This window comes from Phoxinus phoxinus (genome assembly GCF_949152265.1).
Source record: "Phoxinus phoxinus genome assembly, chromosome: 8".
Taxonomy (NCBI): Eukaryota; Metazoa; Chordata; class Actinopteri; order Cypriniformes; family Leuciscidae; genus Phoxinus; species Phoxinus phoxinus.
In genome coordinates, this window is record NC_136883.1 from 29,629,582 (window position 1) to 29,651,564 (window position 21,983).

General features: G+C 38.4%; 2 long non-coding RNA genes across 5 annotated transcripts in view; both read left to right on the forward strand.

Annotated features, from left to right (window-relative positions):
- The window catches only part of LOC307002856, a 101,565-nt gene that overhangs the window by 71,883 nt on the left and 7,699 nt on the right, over positions 1 to 21,983 (forward strand). Inside the window, exons 5-7 of one of the 3 annotated variants that reach the window (XR_013798565.1) lie at positions 8,060 to 8,165; positions 15,182 to 15,215; positions 16,455 to 16,703. This is a non-coding gene — a long non-coding RNA (uncharacterized lncRNA). The remainder of the gene's footprint in view (positions 1 to 8,059; positions 8,166 to 15,181; positions 15,216 to 16,454; positions 16,704 to 21,983) is intronic. The other 2 variants (XR_013798566.1, XR_013798567.1) reach the window with 2 other exon arrangements.
- Positions 9,901 to 14,292, forward strand: LOC307003192. 2 transcript variants are annotated; one of them, XR_013798642.1, is made up of 8 exons: positions 9,901 to 10,014; positions 11,740 to 12,003; positions 12,100 to 12,159; positions 12,354 to 12,431; positions 12,536 to 12,613; positions 12,698 to 12,781; positions 13,090 to 13,249; positions 13,336 to 14,292. It is a non-coding gene; the product is annotated as an uncharacterized lncRNA (long non-coding RNA). The 2 variants fall into 2 exon arrangements; XR_013798643.1 differs by lacking the exons at positions 9,901 to 10,014; positions 11,740 to 12,003 and having other exon boundaries at positions 12,028 to 12,159.

Below are 21,983 nucleotides of genomic sequence, written 5' to 3' on the forward strand. Positions count from 1 at the left end.
TAGCGAAATCGTAGGAACTTTTGTCGCCCAATTGTAGCTCTTTGACAAGAGCCAAATTTTTATGGTCAGGTGACTGGATCAGAGTATCTCTGAAGAGGTACAGTTTGTGTGTTGCTCCTGGTCAGCAGTGGTGAGGATTTACAGTGGTCTAAGGAGGGACATTCCACAAACCAGTGACAGGGTGTTGGGCTCCCAAGACTTCTCAATGCACAAGGGCAATTACGGCTATCCTGAAGGCTAGTCTGGACCAAACTGACAGAAGGCCTTCTGTGGCACAAGTCACACACTTTTTTAAATAATCGGTATGGGAGGAATGAGGCCACAAAACACAGTGCATTGCACCCTGATGCATATGGGGCTGTGTAGCCGCAGACCAAGTCCCTATGATGACCACCGTCGAAAGCACCTGCGATGGGCACATGAACATCGGATCTGGAATTTGGAGCAGTTGAGGATGGACGCCTGGTCTGATGAGTCCTGTTTTTCTTGTACATAATGTGGATGGCTGTGTATGTGTGCGCCGTTTACCTGGGGAAGTGACGGGACCAGGATGCACTGTTGGATGACGCCAAGCCAGTAGATAAATTGTGATGCTCTGGACGATGTTCTGCTGGGAAACCCTGGGTCCGGCCATTCATGTGGACGTTAATTGGACATCATATTTAAACGTTGCTGACCAGGTACACCCCTTCATGACAATGGTATTGCCTGCAGTGGCCTCTATTCTGTTCATGAATAGTTTGAGGAACATGATGAAGAGTTCAAGGTGTTTCAATCTGATAAAAGTGTGGGATTTACTGTACAAACAAGTCTAATCCATTACGGCTCCGCCATGGACATGAAAGATCTGCTGCTAATGTCAGATACCACAGGACACCTTCAGGGGTCTTGTAGAGTCCATGCCTTGGCAGGTCGGTGCTGTTTAGCGGTAGGACCTCATATTTGGCAGCTGGTCACAATGTGTTGGTTCATCTGTGAAGTACAGCACACAACATTACCTTTATGGTGCTTTTGCATTCTTTTAAAAGCTTGAAATTATCAGTCATCAGTGCCTAAAAGATACATTTAATGACAGAAAAATTCCAATGGGGTCATCGCACCATCAGTGCTTGGGCCCTAAAAAACTATTTGGGCAGAAGAAAAGGAAGTATTTGACAGTTTTTGGGTGTACAATTCCTTTAAGTGAGTTTGTGAGAGAAATACCCACTTTTTCATTGAGCATCACTCTATTCATTGCTCTGGCTTTTGTCAGACACACACACACTTGAGTGGAATGCAAATGATTCCCCATCCACAGCATCCTTTCTGACCTCTACTGCATCTCTAGATGAAGATCACATAGTGTGTGAGCTGCTATAGCCTCAGGCTAATTAGCAAAATGGATGCAGGAGAGTGACTAAGATTCATTCGGCCTCTAAACATCTGAGGGATGTGCTTCCAGAGCCACTCAACACCTTGACCCTCTTCTCAAAAGAATGCCCTTTAGTTTATAATTCTGATTATTGCATGGCCTTCTCTGTGCGTGTTTAAAGCATATTCTGGCTCACTTCACTGTGTCTACATTTATACCCCAGGTTTCTCTTGCCCCTTCAAACATCAAACTGTTGTATCCCATATATCAGAAACACAGGTGTTGATCCGCACAGAGCTCAACATCATGTTCCTCATCTACTAAGCAGCTGTGTGTGCACAGGTGGACTGCACATCAAAGATGGGTATCGAGGTGGGCTCCGAGTCCATCCCCTCCACTTACTGACACTGGATTTCTAAAAGCCTTTCCTTCATGTAGTGATCTGAGAGACAGTAACTTAAGTGGGCACACCCTACCCCTTTTCCTCTGTGAGGGTGCTGGTGCAGGATCTGGTGCCCTGGATCCATTTATTCATATTTCCACCACAACAAGGGTGGAAATGTGCTCTCCACCAGCCCCTTAAACTTGCTGGTGTTAAACCATTGATGTTTGATGAAGTCCTCGCAAGTTTGGGACTAATTGTGGAGTAAAAATGCTAAATAAAAGTAGATTGCTCCCATTATAGTCAACAAATCTATCTCTTCAAGTGCCTGATGGAAAGTTTGGTGTCAGTAACGTATTTTCAACATTGATAATAATTAGAAATGTTACATAAGCACCATATCAGCAAATTAGAATGATTTTTGAAGGATCATGTGACACTGAAGAGTAATGGCTGCTGAAAATTCAGCTTTACCAGCACAGGAATAAATTACATTTGAAAATATATTAGAATAGAAAACGTTATTTTAAATTGTAATATATTTCAGAAATCTTACAGTTTTTTACTGCATGTTTGATCAAATAAATGCAGCCTTGGTGATCTAAAACATTTAAAAATCGTACTGACCCCAAACTTTTGCAGTGTATTTTAAACATATCAATCATATAAATATATTTAAATGAATGATTTGCATATCTATTTATAAATATACGTCTATATATTTTGTATAAATATAATCACAAACCAATAATAAACTTTTTTTACTACTGAGCTGGCAAAATGATTCGGACTGATTCGTTAACCTTTTTGGTGATTTGTTCATGAATCTAGCCAACCCAAATCACTAGACACAGTTTGATTGCTGAAATATTGCAATGGAAATGTAACATTGTAGTTTTCGTCAGTGCTGCGCACTTGCTATTTTGACATATATGCATGCTCACTGGTACCACAGCAAAATTATTGCAAACACTTTAATATACAACATTTTATTGGAGGAACTACGCCATAGTGTTATTAGTAAGTGCGGAATCACAGTAGATAACACTTACAAAGCTGTAAAGAGCCCTCTATTTCTACTTGTATTTATTTTGGACATTCACTTTTTCATGCACAAACACGAGATGGGCTCTTAAACAGGGCAGGGGGACCCCTGCAGATTGAGGTGGGTGTTACATCCGCCCCGTGAGTCATCAGTGCTAAATTTACCAAAATCACTTACACTCAAACACACTCATAATTGTTATTAATATCATCATTGTCTTTTATCATTATCACCATCACAGACTTCTACCGGAATCAACCACTATAACATCTTAAAACCTCATCCTTATTATTGAATATGATTGTATTGTTGTTCAGTTATTGTGTTGTTGTATTTTCAGATATAGTCATGGGCTTAAAAGACTATTGTGTCCATTGTGCTCTAAATTATTTCAGAATCTCTTTGTTGATGCAAAGACACAGAGCAAGATCAGGATCAATATTAACATACACCCATGTTTTTATATGAAATTCTTATACTAAATGTTTTATTGTTTAAATAAAATGCACTTTTCTGCATAGATTTCCACCTAAAGTCTTGCTCATAAATAGCAAGAGTGAAACCAGTGAGGCCCTGTTTGCTCCCTCACCTGCTTCCCCTGGTCATCCAGAGCACTTCTGCTCTTTAGACCTGCTGACACAGGTTATTAATGTGGCTCATTTAGCTTAACCCTCCCTCCTTCCCCAGTCCAACACACACACACACACACACTCATATGAGCCTCTGCAGCAATCAAACGCCCCATCCAGATGCTCATTAGAGAATCAAGCTCACTCACACAGCCATACACACATTATTAAGCCATCTGCAAGCGAGTGATTTTTAGGGACAAATTCCATTTCCAAACTCACAAATATTCACATGTTTGTAATCAAATGCAGATGCACTCTGGCACAAAGACTGTATGGGGGTCTCCGTCCTGTATTTGTCTGGCAGAGACTGCAGCGCTCCGCCCATCTTTGAGCCTCTGGTTGCTGCTACAGTCGCTCCATCTGTTCTGCCTTGAGCTCTAGGCACCTCTCATCACACCACACATATCTGCACCCACTGCTGCTAAACTAGTATGACCAACGTGCCCCACATAACTTACTTTTTGTGTTTTTTAGTCAGTTTGTGGGTTTGAAAATAGTTGCCAATGAACTGTTAAGTAAAAGATACGCCGAAATCTATGTAAACACGCAGCGTTCTGCACATACACATTCACAGACGTCTCTCTCTGCATGTGGCTTTGTTTGTTTACCTCAGCCCTAACTGCAACGCTTCTGCGCAGCGAGAGCAAAGTCTCGCCCTAGTCCTCTCCAGATTGCAGCTTCCCCCTCAACCCCCTACCATTTCAGCAACTGCTCAAAGCTAAGCTGAGTCACTCCCTAACGTCGTACCCTCTTCCGGCCCGTCGGCTCTAAGGGAGAACAGAGCAGAGAGCGGCGGCAGTAATTAAGCCGTGCAGCGGGGGGGCTGGGTTTGGACGGGGTGAAGTGCTGGGTTTTCGGGGGAGAGAGAAGGCCACTCCTGTAGGGCAGATTCACGATGCCATCTGTTGATCGGGCTCTCGAAGGAAAAAGGGCGGCTGGGTCTGACGGAGCTGAACCCAGCACACCTGCAGAGAGATTCTCACACACCTAGACTCGTCTGAGAACACTGCGCTGGAGTGCCACGGCTGAGTCTGCTATAACAGAGCCCCTGGCAGTCTGTTATACTGCAAAGATCACAAAGCATGTGCAGCTCTGCATTAAAACAGTAGATAGAGCAGCATAGTGGTTCTTTTAAACCATTTTTGTGTAATTCTAAATTAGCATAGCAGCAATTGCATGTACCGGTAGATATTTACGTACCCTCCTGAAAAGTTTTTTTCTTTTATCATTTTATTTAATTTTTATAGATTTATATTTTTGTTTTAATTAGTCAAAATTCCAAAATATCCCAAATTAAGATCATTCATAGCCATTTAAATAATTTTTGGCAGACGAGTAAATCAGTGAATAGACATTTAAGCTACAAATAATCACTTTAGAAGTCAGTATTGTTGATGTTTTATTTCCATATCATTGAACATTAGCCCATCACTGACCTACAGCGATCCATTTTTCAATAAAGATCACAGTTAATAAGTCTACATTTAATAATTCCTTTTATTGTGGGTCTATTTTTTTAACACATCATTTTTATATGTAATTACATCGTTATATAATGTAATAATGATATTATTTGTACTTTTAAACTAGTACAATTCACCCTTATGTAAAGATCAGCGCAAAAGTACTAGCGCGGATGCACGCCAGTTACACTCAAATGTGTATATGTGTGTGTTTGTGTATTTTTGATTCTGCTATTGGCCGTCCCCCTGGTGTTGTGTGTGTTGTGCGATGACAGGCTCTGAGTAATACTCTGGTGTCTGTCAGCATGCATTAGTGACATTTGTTAACGTCATGCCCTACTTCCACTGCTCCGCAAAGCTGTAGAGGTGCACATTTCACTGGAGAAAAGCCTGCCTACTTAACGATGATCACCGTTAATGAGCACCACCAACAACATCAGTTATGCTCAAATTTCAGAGCGTCGTAAAGCTGCAAAGCCACAGGGACTGTAAATACAGTATGTTGAACAAAGTCATTAATGATGAGCCATAAAAAGTTGATGAACAATGCATGATGTTGTTCAGGTGTTTAAAATTGTTTTATTGGGAAAATAAGGATAGATCAGCCGACTGGGTGTTAGGTGAGCAAGTCGAGTTTATAAAATTATATCTATTCACAGTTCAGACAGAATATAGATTATGCTTCCTGTCGTCAGGCCGCCAAAAAGGGTACTTGAAGGGGAGTTATTACTAAGGAACTGAATGTTTTCTCTCTCTTTCTTCCTCCTGTCTGATGCTTAGACACACACACACACACACCGTGGTGGCAGGTGTGAGAGGCTGGGTTTGATGTCACATCGGGGGCCAGTCCCTTCCCTATTAGGCTGAGCAGACCACCTGTCTGGCTCTTGGATGAAGAGCTGTGCTTCAGGCCCGCCGGACTCATTAAGGCCCCGCGAGCAATTACTGCATCCTCCTGCCATGAAATCGACCCCGTGCCCCACCGTAGCTCAGCTGAAATCCCTCAATTCTCTCCTCACCACCTCACCCTCTTGTGTTTTACCAATTCACAAAAAAAGAGAGGAAAAAGACCTAAAACAACCCAACTTTACTACCCACCTTCACATGCTATTCATAGATCTCTTCCAGTAACACCTCCGCCTTCCCGATGACCCTCTGCCCTTTCTCTCAAACACACTGTTGATTTGTGGAAATCTGGACATATATGTTACCAGTGATTCTTAGTCATACTGACAAGTGGTAAGGTATTGAGAACCTTTTACCATCTTGTCCAGGTTTTGTTTAAGGACAAATTTTATGTGCTAAACATTTGATATTTACTAAATCATTTTGCTTCACTTCAAATGGAGAGGGCATGCAAAACTACTCTACAATCATTAGCATCAACTACGAATTTCACGGTGCAAGTGCTATTATTAACCCTAACTCTGGAGACAACAGAGCTGCCAGAAATTGATGTTCCTGTGGGGAAATTATAAGTGGGCCCACATCATTTATAAATGACACACAGCAGACAGTTTTATAAAACCCGATAGCTTTTCACCTTTAATAAGTCATATCGGTCTGTTTTATTCTATTCAAGGCTAATTTTGTGTAGTGTGAAAGAATTATTTGGTTACCAAGACAGCAAACAGAAGCAATGTTAGCTTTTTTTTGAAGGTTCAATTGCATATTTTGGAGTACGTGAATCACAAAGTCAATTTGTGCTCCCTTAAGTTTTTCTGATAAATAGAACATTTTTTTTTTTTATAATAATTCCAAGTTTTGGAATGTTTTTACATTTAAATGTGCATCACATAAATGACAGGAACCTGTCATGAAATACATATTTATTGCATAGCCTAGGTTGTTCTGTATTGATATCATATCGATTGATTTATTACAGTATTGATATATTTTGTTACCATTCCACAGGAAATACACATATGATACATGTGATTACTCAGATGTTTTCTTAGGAGACAATTCTAAGAAGTAGAAGGCTTGAGAAAAAGTCGCACTTTGCTTCATTGAATCTCAGTGCTGTCAAGGAGAAAAAAAGAGATCTCAAAGATGACCTGTGAATTTTTTTTGTCCGTGTAGAAATTAAAAAGGCATACTTGTATTGTAGTTTGTAGATAGAATCTAACTACTGAATTAATTAAATATGATTGCCCGTGAATAAAAACAAAACAAATGGCTGCTTTTTTTTTAGTCAATTTTAATTGACATTTAAATCCAAAATTAGTCTATTTAAAATGAAATCGGATAGGCTCACACTATCACAAAATTATTATCATAAAGGTGCATTTCAGTGCACATCTGTGGTCAATAGAGCGTTAAAACAGTTTTTGATTGAGGAATACTTCTTTAGCAGCTGCAGTTGTTGTGGCGGAATAACAATTTGGGTGCTCTCATGTCCTACAGGTGACCCGTTGTGAGAAAAAAACAAAAACAAAGAGCTGTTAAACCTTTTTTTATTCATTCTGTATTGAATTGCTGCCATAGCAGAACTACTAAAAGACTGTCACAACAGCTCAGTGCGTATAGAGGAAAGGGATGAGGGATCACTGACATTTATTTTCCATATTCTTCAGCAAACACAAAGACCGTTTGTGTGTGTGTGATGAGAGAGAAAGAGAGAGAGAGTCAAAGAGATTGTTGAGGTGTGTGTTTGAGAATGTGTAAATGGGGGCGTGGTTTTACTGGAACAACAATTTCTCTTTCAAGAGAGCTGCATCAGCACAAAATGCTTTTGCACTTTGTCAGAGGTCATATTATGTAGATGCGCAAAAACACACACACAGTTGTCTGAACATCTGTTTGGGTTAAGTGGAAGCCTCTAACAGACTGGCTTCCCTGCAGCTTAAAAGTCTCCTAAGCCATTTTTTCCTATTATGCCACGTACAAGCAAACACACAGTCCTACCTAGTCAGGTTTTTGCCCTTGACATTCAGACTTCTTTATCAAGCTGAACTATCTGGCTGCTTCATACACCTGAAGTTCTTTCATTATTCCATTGGCTGGTTAAATACTGTACACCTAATCAATATCTTCTGTAATCTGTCCCCTTAAGGTGATGATCCCAAGGTGAAAGTGACTGTTTGATTTGGTTTATTAACAGTTGCCTGATTTCCCTCAGTGAACGTGTCTATGCTCACCTGTTTCAGAGCATGCCCTCCTCACCAAGATCCCCTGTTCCCATAGAAACAGAGAGCAGCTGGACTGTCGGGCCAGGTGTGTTTGATTGACGGGGTCACACTAAGCTGTCCCAGGAGTGGACCGGAGGTAGAACCCCACAGTCTTTTGATCGGTATGATTTTTTAGTTGATGTTCAGTTGTGTGTCATGTACCTTCATTAATGATGCACAGTCACTCTAAACGCCACTGGCTATTGAACAGCAGATATGTTCCATTTCATGATTAACATTGATGGTTCAAATAAAAATGCTCACCTTTGAATATGTTACTATATTTTATTGCAAATGTTGTTTGTCACAATGCACTTAAACATTTTCCTGATAGATGAAGAAAGTTACATTTTTATGTAATTAAATTTATAATTGAATGATTTTTAACATTTAATTTATTTAGTCCATGTGTAGCAAAGTTCGTTGATTAAGGAAGGAGGCGGAAGCCGACGAAGTTTTAACGCAATTTTGACCACAAAATAAACACAACAAAGCGAAAGTAAAGAAGCAGGCCCTTACAATGGGGATGTATTTATGAAATGAGATTGTAATAATTCCAAGATGCACACCGTTTAATACACAGAAGAATAAAACAGAAAAACAGAAAATGTGCTAAAAGTGATTCAAATAAACTTGAATGGCACATCGCTCATTAAAGTGTACATTTTGAAGTATTTGTATATAAAAAAAAATGCATAAGGTAACATATTTTGATCTGTCACTATTGCCCTTATACTTCTACATTATATCACTATAGTCCCATGTTCAACTTTTTCATTCATATGATTTTTAATCTAAACACATTTCTTTTAATACTTTATTTCTAAACAAATAATGTTGCTCCATTAGTATTAAAAAAATAAAACAATTGTCATACACCTTGATACCAGAAAGAAACATGTTTTTTCCCAATGTGTGTTTGTTCAGCCAGTGAAGGTCATTGAGGTCCAATGTTGTTTTAAACCACACTGACTTTCATTGAATGAAAAAAAAGTAGAAACATTCTTCAAAATATTGTCTTTTGTGTTCCAAAGAAAGAAAGAAAGTTATAAGGGTTTGAAATGACATAAGAGAGAATAAATGAGGACAGAATTTGTATCTTTTGTTAAATTATCCATCTATAGTGCCTTTACTGCACGGTACCTATATGCACTTCAAATGCTAATTCATGAGTTTGCTCTTACATATAATTGGATAAAGTAAATAAGTATGCATATTTGGCTCGCCCAAACCCAGAGTATAAATATCAATAAATTCATATCTTCATGATTACAAAGAGCACATACCCAGATAGCAAAAAACATCCACACGGCTTCTATTTGCCTCCGGCCCTAAGCTGTCGGCTATAGGTGCGTCCCGCTGGCGGGGATACAACGTTTGCCGCCGAATACGTCACTCGCATTTCTAGCGAGATGCCGCCGGCAAATCGCCGGCGGTCCGACTGCTTCATTTTCTCTGGCGGTTGCCTCTGTCTAATGGACTGCGGCCGGCTGGCGGCAAGCCGCTTTAAAATACTCTTAAAATAGTTTTGACATGAATAGACTCAATGAAAAAGCTAAATTCTTCTTCTTAAGTTCTTCATGCTTTAAGTTTAAAAAGTTTAAAGTAAAAAAAAAAACTTTATTTTTTTCCAATCTTAATGTTTTATTTTTGTTTTACCTTATCAGTATTAATTAGCAATTGTGATCTGTACAAATGTTTAAGAAATTGTAAAAGTCCCTGTAGAGATTATTACAAAAAAATATTAATAAAATCTAAACACATTATGTCATTGATAAAACATAGAATGAATGCGCAGTGTTTTTTTTTTTTTGTGTGTGTGTGTGTGTGTGTTCAGAATTATTTTGGGCGGGGCTTATAAGACGGTGGCGCTATAACAAACACATTCGCGTCAATTCATCACTCTACTCGAGTAGTACAGTTCTACTCGATCGCAAAACAAAGTCATCGACGTCGACTACCATCATTTAGGTAAGTACATGTTTCCTTTGTGTTTAACGCAACTGTTTTTAGTTTATATATTTAAAATCTGTACGTTAGTCATCTCAGTTCTTGCCGAACAAGTCAACGTTAGCCATGTTTACGCAAAGTTGCTAGGTACGTTACGTTACAGTGGCGGCGGCTAATATGGGCGCCAAAATTGCAGATAATAAATGTGTACTTAACTTTAAATACAAACATATAATATAAAAATCAAATAATTTACTCATAAAATATGCTGGCTGGTTGTAATTTGGCGAAAGTTTCGAAAGCCGTTGGCGGCCATTTTTTTTAGATGTTTATTGAGCTTTAGCATTAACGTTAGCTATAATCGAGAGAGTCAACGCACGTATTTGCTCTGTAACGTTAGAACAGAAACAGCTGTCGTTGTACTCTGGTCCACCAGACCCTCCGGAGGGTTTCAGAGATTTCCCCATCTGGAACTGCTCCTGGATAAAGGCCGCGTTCAGCGGTAGGCCGTATAAAAAGCCTCGGCCTAAAATAATACTTATTTTGTTAACCCTTGCCAGAGCGTGAGCTTTAAATAATAAGATTAAATTTGAACTATCTTGAAAAAATATACATCATTAGAAAGATATAATACGCAGGTTTCAGTATTTGACCATTATTTTATTCTGAGAAACAGAAACTTATAGTTACAGTTATGTATTATTTTTTTACAGGAATTATGGAATAAAAAAACCTAGACCTCAGTTGCACATAAATTAGCTGTTATTTTTACGATTTTATTCTAAATAGGAATTTTTACTGAAATGTTGTTTTTAGTTTTCAGTCATAGACAGTTTCAACCGTGAAAAACTTTAGAAATTATGGATTATAACAATGTGAATAGCCTGTCGTTAGTCACTCTAATGCACACAAAAGAATAGCATATCTATGAGCCATAAACCAGAATGGAGAAGTGCAAATGTCTGCATTGAGAGACTGAGACTAAATGGGGCAGTTTGACCCATTCAGTCTCTTAATGCACACATTTACACATCTCAAATCTGGTTTATTGCTATCTATAATCACCAACGACTGGCTATTCACTGTTATAATCCCTCATTTCTTTCACAGTTCTTCAACTTCACAGTTGAAACTGTATCTAGCACTGAAAACTAAAAACAAAACATTTCAGTAAACATTCCTATTTACAATAAAATCATAAAAATAACAGCTAATATATGTGACAGGTGCACCTGAGGCTAGGTAACGTTAGCATGCTAGCTAGCCACTATACACAAATTTATGAGATTAAAACCATGTGTTTGCAAAATTACTTTATAACGCAAGTCGAGTGTTTTATATAAACTTTTGTGATCTGGTTTGGCTTTGGATAAAACAATTAGAGAGAAAATATATTATTTTCTAGTATTATGCTCAAGGATAAATTATATCGATTGCCTTTACATTATGAATATAATCTCATTATAATGATACCTGAACATAGTTTGAAGAACACACATACATCGTTACAATCATGTTTATTGAGTCATAAAACATCTTTATCTGAATGTAACAATGTTTTTTTTAACGCTATTGTGATTTGTAATTCTGTGAACTTCTGTACATTTTATGTTTGAGGACAATTCTGTGTTCACTTAAATCACTACACACTGTTTAACACTCACTGTTCCACATTTGGCTGATCATTTTTTTTCCCACGTATATTCCTAACATTAACAATGTGGTTTTGTTCACATTTTCTTGCAGATACCTTGACCAGAGCATAACCGGTTATCTTCACCCAAGAGACCTACTGTTGGACAATCTTTTTGGCTTTAAAGGTAAATGCATGGTTAGTCACAATGTCTGATGAAGAGGAGTCTAGTCTTCCAGATGCACCAGCTGTTCTGAGCTTTGAAAAAATCATAACGAGTAATGGTAACGAGTTTTCCGTGCTGCCCGATGCTCCAGAAGCTTCATTCATTCTAGAAAACCAGGAAAACGTTCAACCATCTGTAGACTTCAGAGCTGGTATGTACAATGTATTGCTGTGATGCTTAATTTGTGATCATGCCACTAAACTATACCCTTTGTTTGATTTTCACATTTTTGTTTCCTATTTCTCAGAACAAGGTTTCTCACCAGTAGTCCAGTCTCCACTTCTCAGAGCCAACAGTTTGAGTACAAGTAAGTGATGTTATTTGTGACATTGTTTTGTCTTAAACTATTGCTTCTATTTAAGATGAGGAATCCTTTTATGCATAATCTGTTTTTCATTAGGGCACTTGACTGCCCTGGATGAAAGGTGTCTAGGTGTGTTGTACAATACAGTAAATATATGCAATAACTTCTAACATATTATTATGTCAATTTATCAATAGGAGAAAGTCATCACTCAGTGATTGGCCCTTGGACTCCCCTGAAATAACGTGTACAGAATCAAGTTTTCAGCTATGAAGGTATATTCTAGACCTATATCTCTTAATATAGTGATTATATAATTATGTTAGTCGTAAATTTGACTGACTAAACCCTGCAGAATCCCTTTTCTTTTGTTATGTAGATGTCCAGAGATTCAAGACTGAGAACCAAGCCCTGAGGGAGGAGAACCAAGCCCGGAGAGAAAGCAATGCACGAGCAGGTGAGAACATGGCACTCTTTCTTAAAGTTTACATATTTGTGTGTAGTGTAGGTTCCAAATTACCATTTGCCTATCTTTTTCTAGCTTCAGATGACAGCAACTCGCTTCAAGAGCAGGTGAAGCAAGTTGGGACAATGTTGAAGACGTTTGCTCGCACTGGGCAATCAGGTACGACTTGCAAACAACACCTGTGTTTGTTAGATTAATTCCCACTGGGGCCACCTATACATGTAGTAGACCAAGATATAAATGTCATAGTTTTGTAGTTGAGGGACCAGGACTGACTACTATGTTCTTTTATTCTGGGAATCAGGAACGATTTGTAAGTGTGCTGCTATTGTTTATAATGCTGTAGGTTAATCTAAAGTCAAATTAAGATTGTACACTGCCTATTCTACAGTCTGAATTCAAAGCCTGTCACATTTTATATTTATGTATGAGAAATGTAATTTGGGGCACTTTTTTTGGATTTTCAGCTACGTTTTTTGGCTATCAAATGTGGGAAGGACCTAAAGTCAACAGTGTGGAGAATGCTTCAGAGTGTCTTCTCTAATCGCCTTTCCGTTGATACAACTTGGACTGGTGTTGGGGAAAAAGCATGTTTTAGAGACCTGTTCCTGAAGACCATTGTTCAAAGTAAGTTAGATATTCTTTAGATATTTTTAGATAGATGTGTATGTGATGTGTATTCAAATGGAATGACAGATCTGTATTTTCTACAGGGGCCATACGGAAGAACCCGGCAACCCAGGATGCCACTGATGAGGCGGTCCAGGTTAATGTTATGCGTTACCTGAAAGGAGCATCTGACCGTGAAGGTGGAAAAAGGCGCCGCACAGCTGAGAGGGACCCACAGCCGACCCCTTAAACCTAGGCTGACTACTGACACCCCAGCATCACTGACAACTGGAACACTCACTACCCTGCAGTCTGTAACAGACTACACTCGACCAATCCACTTTTTTATAAAAAAAACTTTTTTTTTTGTCTGGTCGATATACTTGGTAGTATTTTTCTTAATGTTTTTTTGTGATTTTATTGTTTGTGTAATATGTGTTAAATTGTGAATTAAAAGCACTCTTATACAGGCGCACAAGGAATCACTGAAGATATGCTAATTTGTGTTGCCTATATTGGTGGTTGGGAAAAACCACAGAACCTGTAGTCAGACTTGAAACAATTATAATTACTTACTGTCCTGCAATTGTTAACTCACTACGCCACGCATATCGAACTACTCCAGACATTCACAGTGTAAATCTTGTGCCCCAGATCAGCAATGCCATTATAATTGTCTATTCTACCCCAGAGCCTTACTCAATTATTGCCACTTATCCTATTGTTAAGAATTGCTTGAAAATGTGATGTTATACCTGAATTTATTTGGTATCTTGCGCATTATTTGGTACCATATATCTTCATTACTTGCTATAATGTTTACTGGTAATTCTTTTCATCCCATAACTGACCTCTTGATAATATTAAAAAAATATTTTAAGTGATATAATTTGCTTATAAGGCTGTTTTTAAACAATATATAATTGGAAACTTGCATGTTCTTTAGTGTGTACATTATGTATATATGTATCTTTTTTGTTATATTTCATTGAGCTGACATTTTGTTTCAATGACTATTACTGTACTTTAAAATGTGGAATTAAAACGTCAAATGGAAATTTATCTGGTTTGATCAATCATTATTCTTGATAAACTGCATGCTATAAATATTTTATATATATATATATATATAATAGCGTTTGCCTCCGGCGGGCCGCGAAAAAGCTGCCTTTGTTATAACTGCGGCGAAACGGCGGTTGACCTGCTGGCCGTCAGCGATACGAAGGCGGTAGGAAGGCGGATGCCGCTTTTAAAAAAGCGGCTGCCGCTGGCGGTGCGCCGGCAAACGTGTTTGCGATTACGCCATACTGTCGCTTCTACTACCGCTGGAGAACCGCCGGTGGCCCGCCGACTCATTGCTATCTGGGTATGTGCTCTTGCCTCCTCGATATCTAACACAGTCACATTCGGCTTGTGATATATGCATTCACCGACCGAGGAGAGACAGTATACTTTGGTGTGTGTACCCTGCTCCCTCTGTATATTCAAAGCAAACACGAGCCTCATACATTGTACATATGGGAAAGCACACACTGCTGGTTCTGGGATGAGGAGGGGTTGATTGAGTTTGCTTTAACAGAGGCTGGGACAGGAGGAGTGAAATATGGGAGTGACAATATTACAGAACACCGGGACACCTGGAGACCAGCCAACTCCCGCAACTAATGTCATCATCTGTTCCAGGGAGTGTGTGCGCATGCTGAGGGAATAGAGGGGGAATGCAGGAGAAAAAGCAATGCAGGATTGAATGATATGTGTAATGGGTGTATGCTTTGTGTAAAGGTGTAAATATACAGACAATTACATATAAACTGTTGTGCAAGAAGTAATGCATGCGACTAAAGTCTCATTCGCAGTCTGTGTGTGTGTGTGTGTGTGTGTGTGTGTGTGTGTGTGTGTGTGTGTGTGTGTGTGTGTGTGTGTGTGTGTGTGTGTGTGTGTGTGTCACAGGCGAGATGTTCATAATGGAGCCCTTCTGTGGAAGGTAATTGCAGCTTTCAGGTCATTTGCAAGAAAGCCCCCAATTAATGGAATCATAACGCTGCATCCTGCTCCACCTCCACCCTCACCATGCATTTCATCAGGAACGCCTTCCTGCTCTCATCACTCTCTTACTCCTCCATCACTCGTGCTTTCTTTGCCCGGCTGCCTTAAAACTGTGAAATAATGATAGTTTTGAATTCGCAGACAATATTGCATTAACACATCAGTTTGAAGAGCACAGGGAGCACGCGGAGACGTTCAAAAGAGGTTTTTTTTTCAACGGAGAGCTTCGCCTGCAGGGAGCATTTTCTCCATGATGCGTGCGAGTAATGAGCGTGTGTGGATGCGGAAAAGACTGCTTGACCCCGATGGTTGTTTGTGTTTTTTAAAATATCTCATCAACTAAATACTATAAATATTTGATCAGCTATTTCTTCTATTTACAGAACAAAGATGTTTGTTTTAAACCCCTTAGTCTCTTAGAGTCAAATTTACCAATCATATTCAAAGACTGGAAATTAAACATTTTTTTAAGGCAAATTTATTTTAAGGGAGTTTATTTTGTTTAAAATAAGGTTTTATTTTTATGTTATGTTGCATGTTTTTCAAATGTACTATCTTTACATTTCTTTCTCGTTATCAAGCCTGTGTAAAGCATTTTGAGTTATTAAATTCAGTAATTCAAAAAGTGCTTTATGCTGATAATGAAAAAGAAAAATGAAGGCATATAAAAGTTCATTTAAAATTCAATGAATGAATGAATGAATAAAAAAGACAAATAAGGCGATTAAAACTAATAAAAAAGTAAAATTATAAAGAAAAAAAAGAAAATACAATAATGCAGTCCCAGTCAGTAATGTAAAGTGCAGCACAGTGCTTAGTCAGAGAATGCACTAAACAAATGTGCTTTTTTGTTTGAACGTGGCTACCATCGGGGCACATCTGACATTTCTGGATGCTGATTCCAGCTGTGAATGGCATAATAGCTGCAGTAAATGCTGTCTCACCACATTGAGAATGAATCCAGGGATTTCTTGCTCAACTATTTTACTATCGTTGAATTGTACTTTTATTTTATTCTGGCCTAATACTATAACTACACATTTTGTCAAAACGAAAGAGAAGCAAAAGCTAAATGTGCCCAAATTTTCACTGCACTAGCAGTATTTTGGAGTACAGTGTGTATAGTAAGTAGTACGTGAGGTGTTAGCAATCTCTCCCTCTCTCTTTCTCTCTGTAGAAGGTGGATGGAGCGGTCATCAAGGGGCAGTGGAGAGACTCACCACAGAAGAGGAGTGGAAATTAAATCAGCGGGATACACAGGTTTGGAGCAGATGCAATGAGTGCCAAGTGCAAACTAATTTAATTGTGTGTGTGCTGCTATCCCATGATGCCGGGCCCAGACCAACCACCCCACGACCTTCACGACCCTACGGCCTGCCACAGGGAGTCAACAGTCTGCTGCAGGGGGCGGCTGCGAACACACTTGGTTAGTGGTCTGCACGTAATTTGTCAGAGTGTTTGCATGTGGGTGTATATACAGTATAACACTAAATGTGTTGAATATGGTTGACAAAGACATTTACTATGGTTAGATAGTCTTAGCATTTGAGAAAAGGAAGAGAGAAAAATGAAGCATCTCATAGATGGATCAGATGGAGAAGGAGGCAGAGATTGAATAGAGATGAAGGGGGAAAGAGATCAGGGCGTGATGGAGAGAGGTAGGAAGTGCCACAGGTTTGTCTGTTACGCCGCATGCTGTTGTGGAAGCCAAACAAACAACAGGTGTTGGGCTTCTGTAAAAACCCTCTTGCTCCTGACTGTGAGGAAATTGGAGTCGGCAGACCTGTGAAGTTCAAAAGAGGAGGGAAAAAAAACATTAAACAAGAGAAGTATCACTCTCAGCATGGATGGGAAATCAAATGCCATGCTAACACACAGATATGTATACATGAGTATACACCCATGGGAGCAGACAAACACATGCACGCAATGGGCCCTATCTTGCACCCAGCGCAAATTACTTTGTACGCCGACGCATGTATCATTCCTGTTTTGCACCCGACCCACAGCGGACTTTTCCCTCCACAGACGCACGTTGGTAAATTAGGGAATGAACTTGCGCTCGCGGGCCATAATGTAGCGTGTGTACAACGTGCATACACTTTGCTTCTCTCATCTACACAGACGCAGCAGTTCATATTTTTGCAAACCATACATAATTACAAAAGGAAGGAAAAATATTACCACACGAGGGAAATCATTGTGGTTTCCATGAAGATAAATCTAGCTTACTCATTTACCCAAATTATTCAGGCTAATTGTAGTAAAGACGAATCAAACCTGTTTGATAAATAGTGGCAAGACGTATAGGTATATAAGGATCTTACAAAGTGGGTTGTCCGTCAAGAACCAGGAAACAAAATTCTGAAGACTGCGAAATCACCTTTACCATCATGTAAGTTGTGTGCGCCTGGCAAATCCGCCGTTATAATAGCCATCCGCCATGGAACAAGCGCGCCTGCTCTTAAAGGGAATGTGAGAGGACGCTCTGATTGGTTTATTGCACGTTACGCCCAAACCACACCTGAGTAATGGAGCTACTTCAGACCAGTCCATTTTAGATTTGTGTCAGGCGCAAGAGTAATTTATCCCGCTGGGATAATAGCAACAGCGCCTGAGATCCGCCCACAAAGTTACTTGCGTTTCGCATTTGATACTTGCGTTTCAATAGTTAAAATAGGGCCCATAATGTTACATCTTCAGTGTCACATGATCCTTCACATATCATTCATTCTGATTTGGTGCTTAAGAAACATTTCTCATTATCAATGTTGAAAATAGTTAAGAGTAATTATTTGATATCTTTTGTAACAATGCAAATGTTTTACTTTTGATCAGTTTAATGCGTGCTTGCTAAATAAATGTATTAATTTCCTTTAAGAAAAAATATAAGTAGCCTAGAATGAAAAGTAGTTTCAAACATATCAAATCATCATCTGTATTCTCCAGTTAAAGTGACAATTTGTTGTAGTAAAAACATTTAGTTTATGGGAAATATGTGTTGGTTGATAATTATAAATCAACATTTCGTCCCAAAGTACCATCTTAATGAAAGATTATTTAAAGTGTTAAATATGTAAGCATTGTAAATGTCAAGGTTTAGCTGTTGTTTATTGCTACACAAATTAGTTTTACACTATATCCTCAAAAGGGTTCATTTAAAAGGAATATAGATTAAAACATGTCATGTTTAGCTTGACTCCCTGAGGCTGACAAACATTTTCCGAAGGTTAGGCACTTTAATGACCATTTGTTGAAAAAGAGACAAATTTTTTGAAGAGTTTCAGGCTCTATTTTTTACCCAATTTGGAGAAAGTGCCACTTGATCTTATTTGCGCCTGACTTCCTGATGAGTTATGTAATGAGGGGGAAAACACATATTCAGTCATTTGCACAATGGCCAATATAACAGAACTTAATAACATTTATTTTCCATTTATCACGAATATAAAAGGCTTCCATGGTGAATTCAAATGTTCGCTTGCCATTAAAGCTTAGCTCAGCGGTTCTTCCACTCATTTGCATACTCTTTCGCTCTCCCTACCTTTCTTTCTGTTTTTTTCTCTCTCTTTACTTCCTCTTGTGTGAGTTGAAGTGAAGTTGATCATCCTGTGCCGCATGTGCTGTCATCAAGGCATTCGCTCTCACCGATTCGATTTGAATTTTCAATCAGTTCATGCTGTGTAAATGTTTCTGTTTTTCTTTCACAATTAACCGGTTGGATTTCAATTAATCTTTTGCACATTTATAATGCCTTAAATATGATTACATTAAAGTGTGCTATTGATCACATAACACAGAAGGTGTGCGTGACATTAAACCTCAAGAAATAATAACATGTCTTTGCACAAGCATTTCATTTACATTTTGACACTTTTAATTAAAGTGACTTATGAAGCATTCAAGTGCTGTGTGACAAACTTTGATATATTATTCTCATATTTATCGCATATTACTTTTACCTAAATGGTGTAATTGATACCATGTCTTAATATGATCAGATTGGCTATGAATAGTGGTGATTGGTTGAGATATTTGTAATGTTTCATGACACTGAAATTTACTTTCAAACATTTTAACATGCATTAGATGTTTTTGATAAATATGGCTCATAATGCCGTGTGACCTTTAAAATGCGTAATGCCAAGTCAGGCATATTGAATGCTGTCTGTGAGTGAAGTGGTCTGTGTGTGTGAGTGTGTTTGGATCATCCTGGGCACAATGGGGCATCGTCAAACAGAGGGCACTCCGCGTGGGGGCATTTGAGCCAGAAATATGATGGAGAGTCCTTTCATTTGATGTCTTCTTTAAAGGGCTCTCCAGTTTGGGTTGAGGTGGGTGGTCCTCTCTAATGAGGAGACCAACCTTAGACCAGGTTAGTTTTTTTCCCTCTGCTTTCTCACTCTTCAGTATGTCACCTTTCTATATGGGATCATGCTGTTCATAAGTAATGGTTCAGGACAGTGAGCTGCGATATGCAATCCTGCTTCCTATTCAATCATTGGGCATTGTCCGTCCCACCCTACTATCAAAAACATTCCCCCCACCTCCTAAATTTTCTACCATGTTTAATAGACATATATGAGGAATTACTATTTAACTGCATATCACACCAAAACTGTGATAAGATTTGTGCAAAGTACTCCATTTGCGAGGCTGATGATAAAATGCGCAAACTTTTGAACTTACTATACAGTGCAATGCTATGTAGAAAGTGAATTATCTAAAACAGCCACAAAATCTAAAAGGACTGATTAGTAAAAGACATAATGAGAAGGCGTTTTAAACTGCTCATAGCCACCCTTGCAGGAATTTTATCAAATTTAATTCAGTACATGTTGTAATTACTATATATTAGTTTTTAGTCTACTGTTTTTCATAGAAACTGCTGTAGATTATTATTATTATTTTTAATTATACACATTTGCCCAATAGCATCCAGCTGCAGCCCCGCAGACTCACCTCCGGCTAGACACCAGTGGCTGGACACCAGTGGATAGACAGCCTACGTCATTTCCTTTTTCTCCGTCATTTCCGTTTCGCCGCTAATTTCCGTTTTCACCTCTGGATTGACATATATTCATTTTATATTTTCAAAATATTTATTTTCTGTTTTCACCAGTGGATAGACAGCATTCTTTGCAGGCTTTTGCACACGTCTTTAATATCTGACGTGTAATATCTTTCAAATTGGCTTAAACTGTCTTTATATACAAATACATAATTAAAATGTAAGTACTTTGAAAAAGAGAGTATAAAAATTGAGTGACTATAGTGTATTTAATCTTCAAAAAACACAGCTCATTAATTCCTACCGGGACGAAACAAGTGATTGGCTTGCGCGACTGTCACTCTCCGTCGCCATGACTACCGCCGCTATTACTGGCTCCGCCCACGTGCGCGCAGTCGCGCTCCCGTTTTTAGGTGGGAGTAAATGGAATTAATGAGATGTGTTTATTGAAGATTAAATACACTAGAGTCACTCAGTTTTTATACTCTCTTTTTCAAATTACTTACATTTTAATTATGTATTGGTATATAAAGACAGTTTAAACAAATTTGAATAAAAGTTTTTTTTAGACAATTCTGACATAATACTTTATAACATTCCTTTAAATAAACTGACATACCTTTAAAATATATAATATAAAAGCTGTGTGCAAATTGAAATATGATCTTTATCATAATGTCTTTACATAAAACAATTCTCAATAATATATATATATAGGTTAATATAAAAGCTGTGTGCAAATTGAAATATGATCTTTATCATAATGTCTTTACATAAAACAATTCTCAATAATATACTTAATATTATAACATCAATAATGCATGCAAACTGCATACTCAAGAACCACCTCGAAAATATATATTGTTCAGATCATATCACTATTCTTTGTGACTTAAATTCAGCCTAGATCAATGGACTATAACGTTTTGTCAATACAACAGACTTGAACATGTTAATTGACCACAGTTTTTTGCCTTGCCCATTTGGATATTCTTATTTTTTTTGTAAATGTAACCACTTCTGTTTTTTAAAATATACATAGATTCATATACATGATCAGACAATTTACCAAACAATCCAGATCAAATGAACACTTCATGGTTTTGCAATATTTATTGGAAATTACACAATCTGACCATCAGAATGAAGATGCCACAGTGCAGGCCCGTAAGGTTGTGGGAGAAGTAACCTAGAGCAACCTAGCTCTAGAATTGAGGCACACCAGAGTTCACTAATACCTTTAAAAAACACGACACAGTACCTTGAAAACAAGACAATTTTTTTTAAATAGCTAGTTTGTGCATTTGAATTCTGACATGACCTATCATCATCGACAGTTTATTATTTTTTCTTACCGCTGACTAACATCTGCATGGCGCGTCAAATTTGAAAAGTGAATGACGATACGGAAATGACGTCAATTTGAAAAGGAAATGACGTCTGCTGTCCATCCACTGGTGTCCAGCCACTGGTGTCTAGCAAGAAGTGAGTCTGCGGGGCTGCAGCTGGATGCTTCTCCATTTGCCTACCACTCTAAAAAAATGCTGGGTTGTTTCAACCCAATTTTGGGTCAAATATGGACAAACCCAGCCGTTGGGTTACATTTGTAAATTAAATTTTTAACCCAACGTTTGGGTTTGTCCATATTTGACCCAAAATTGGGTTGAAACAACCCAGCATTTTTTAAAGGAGGCA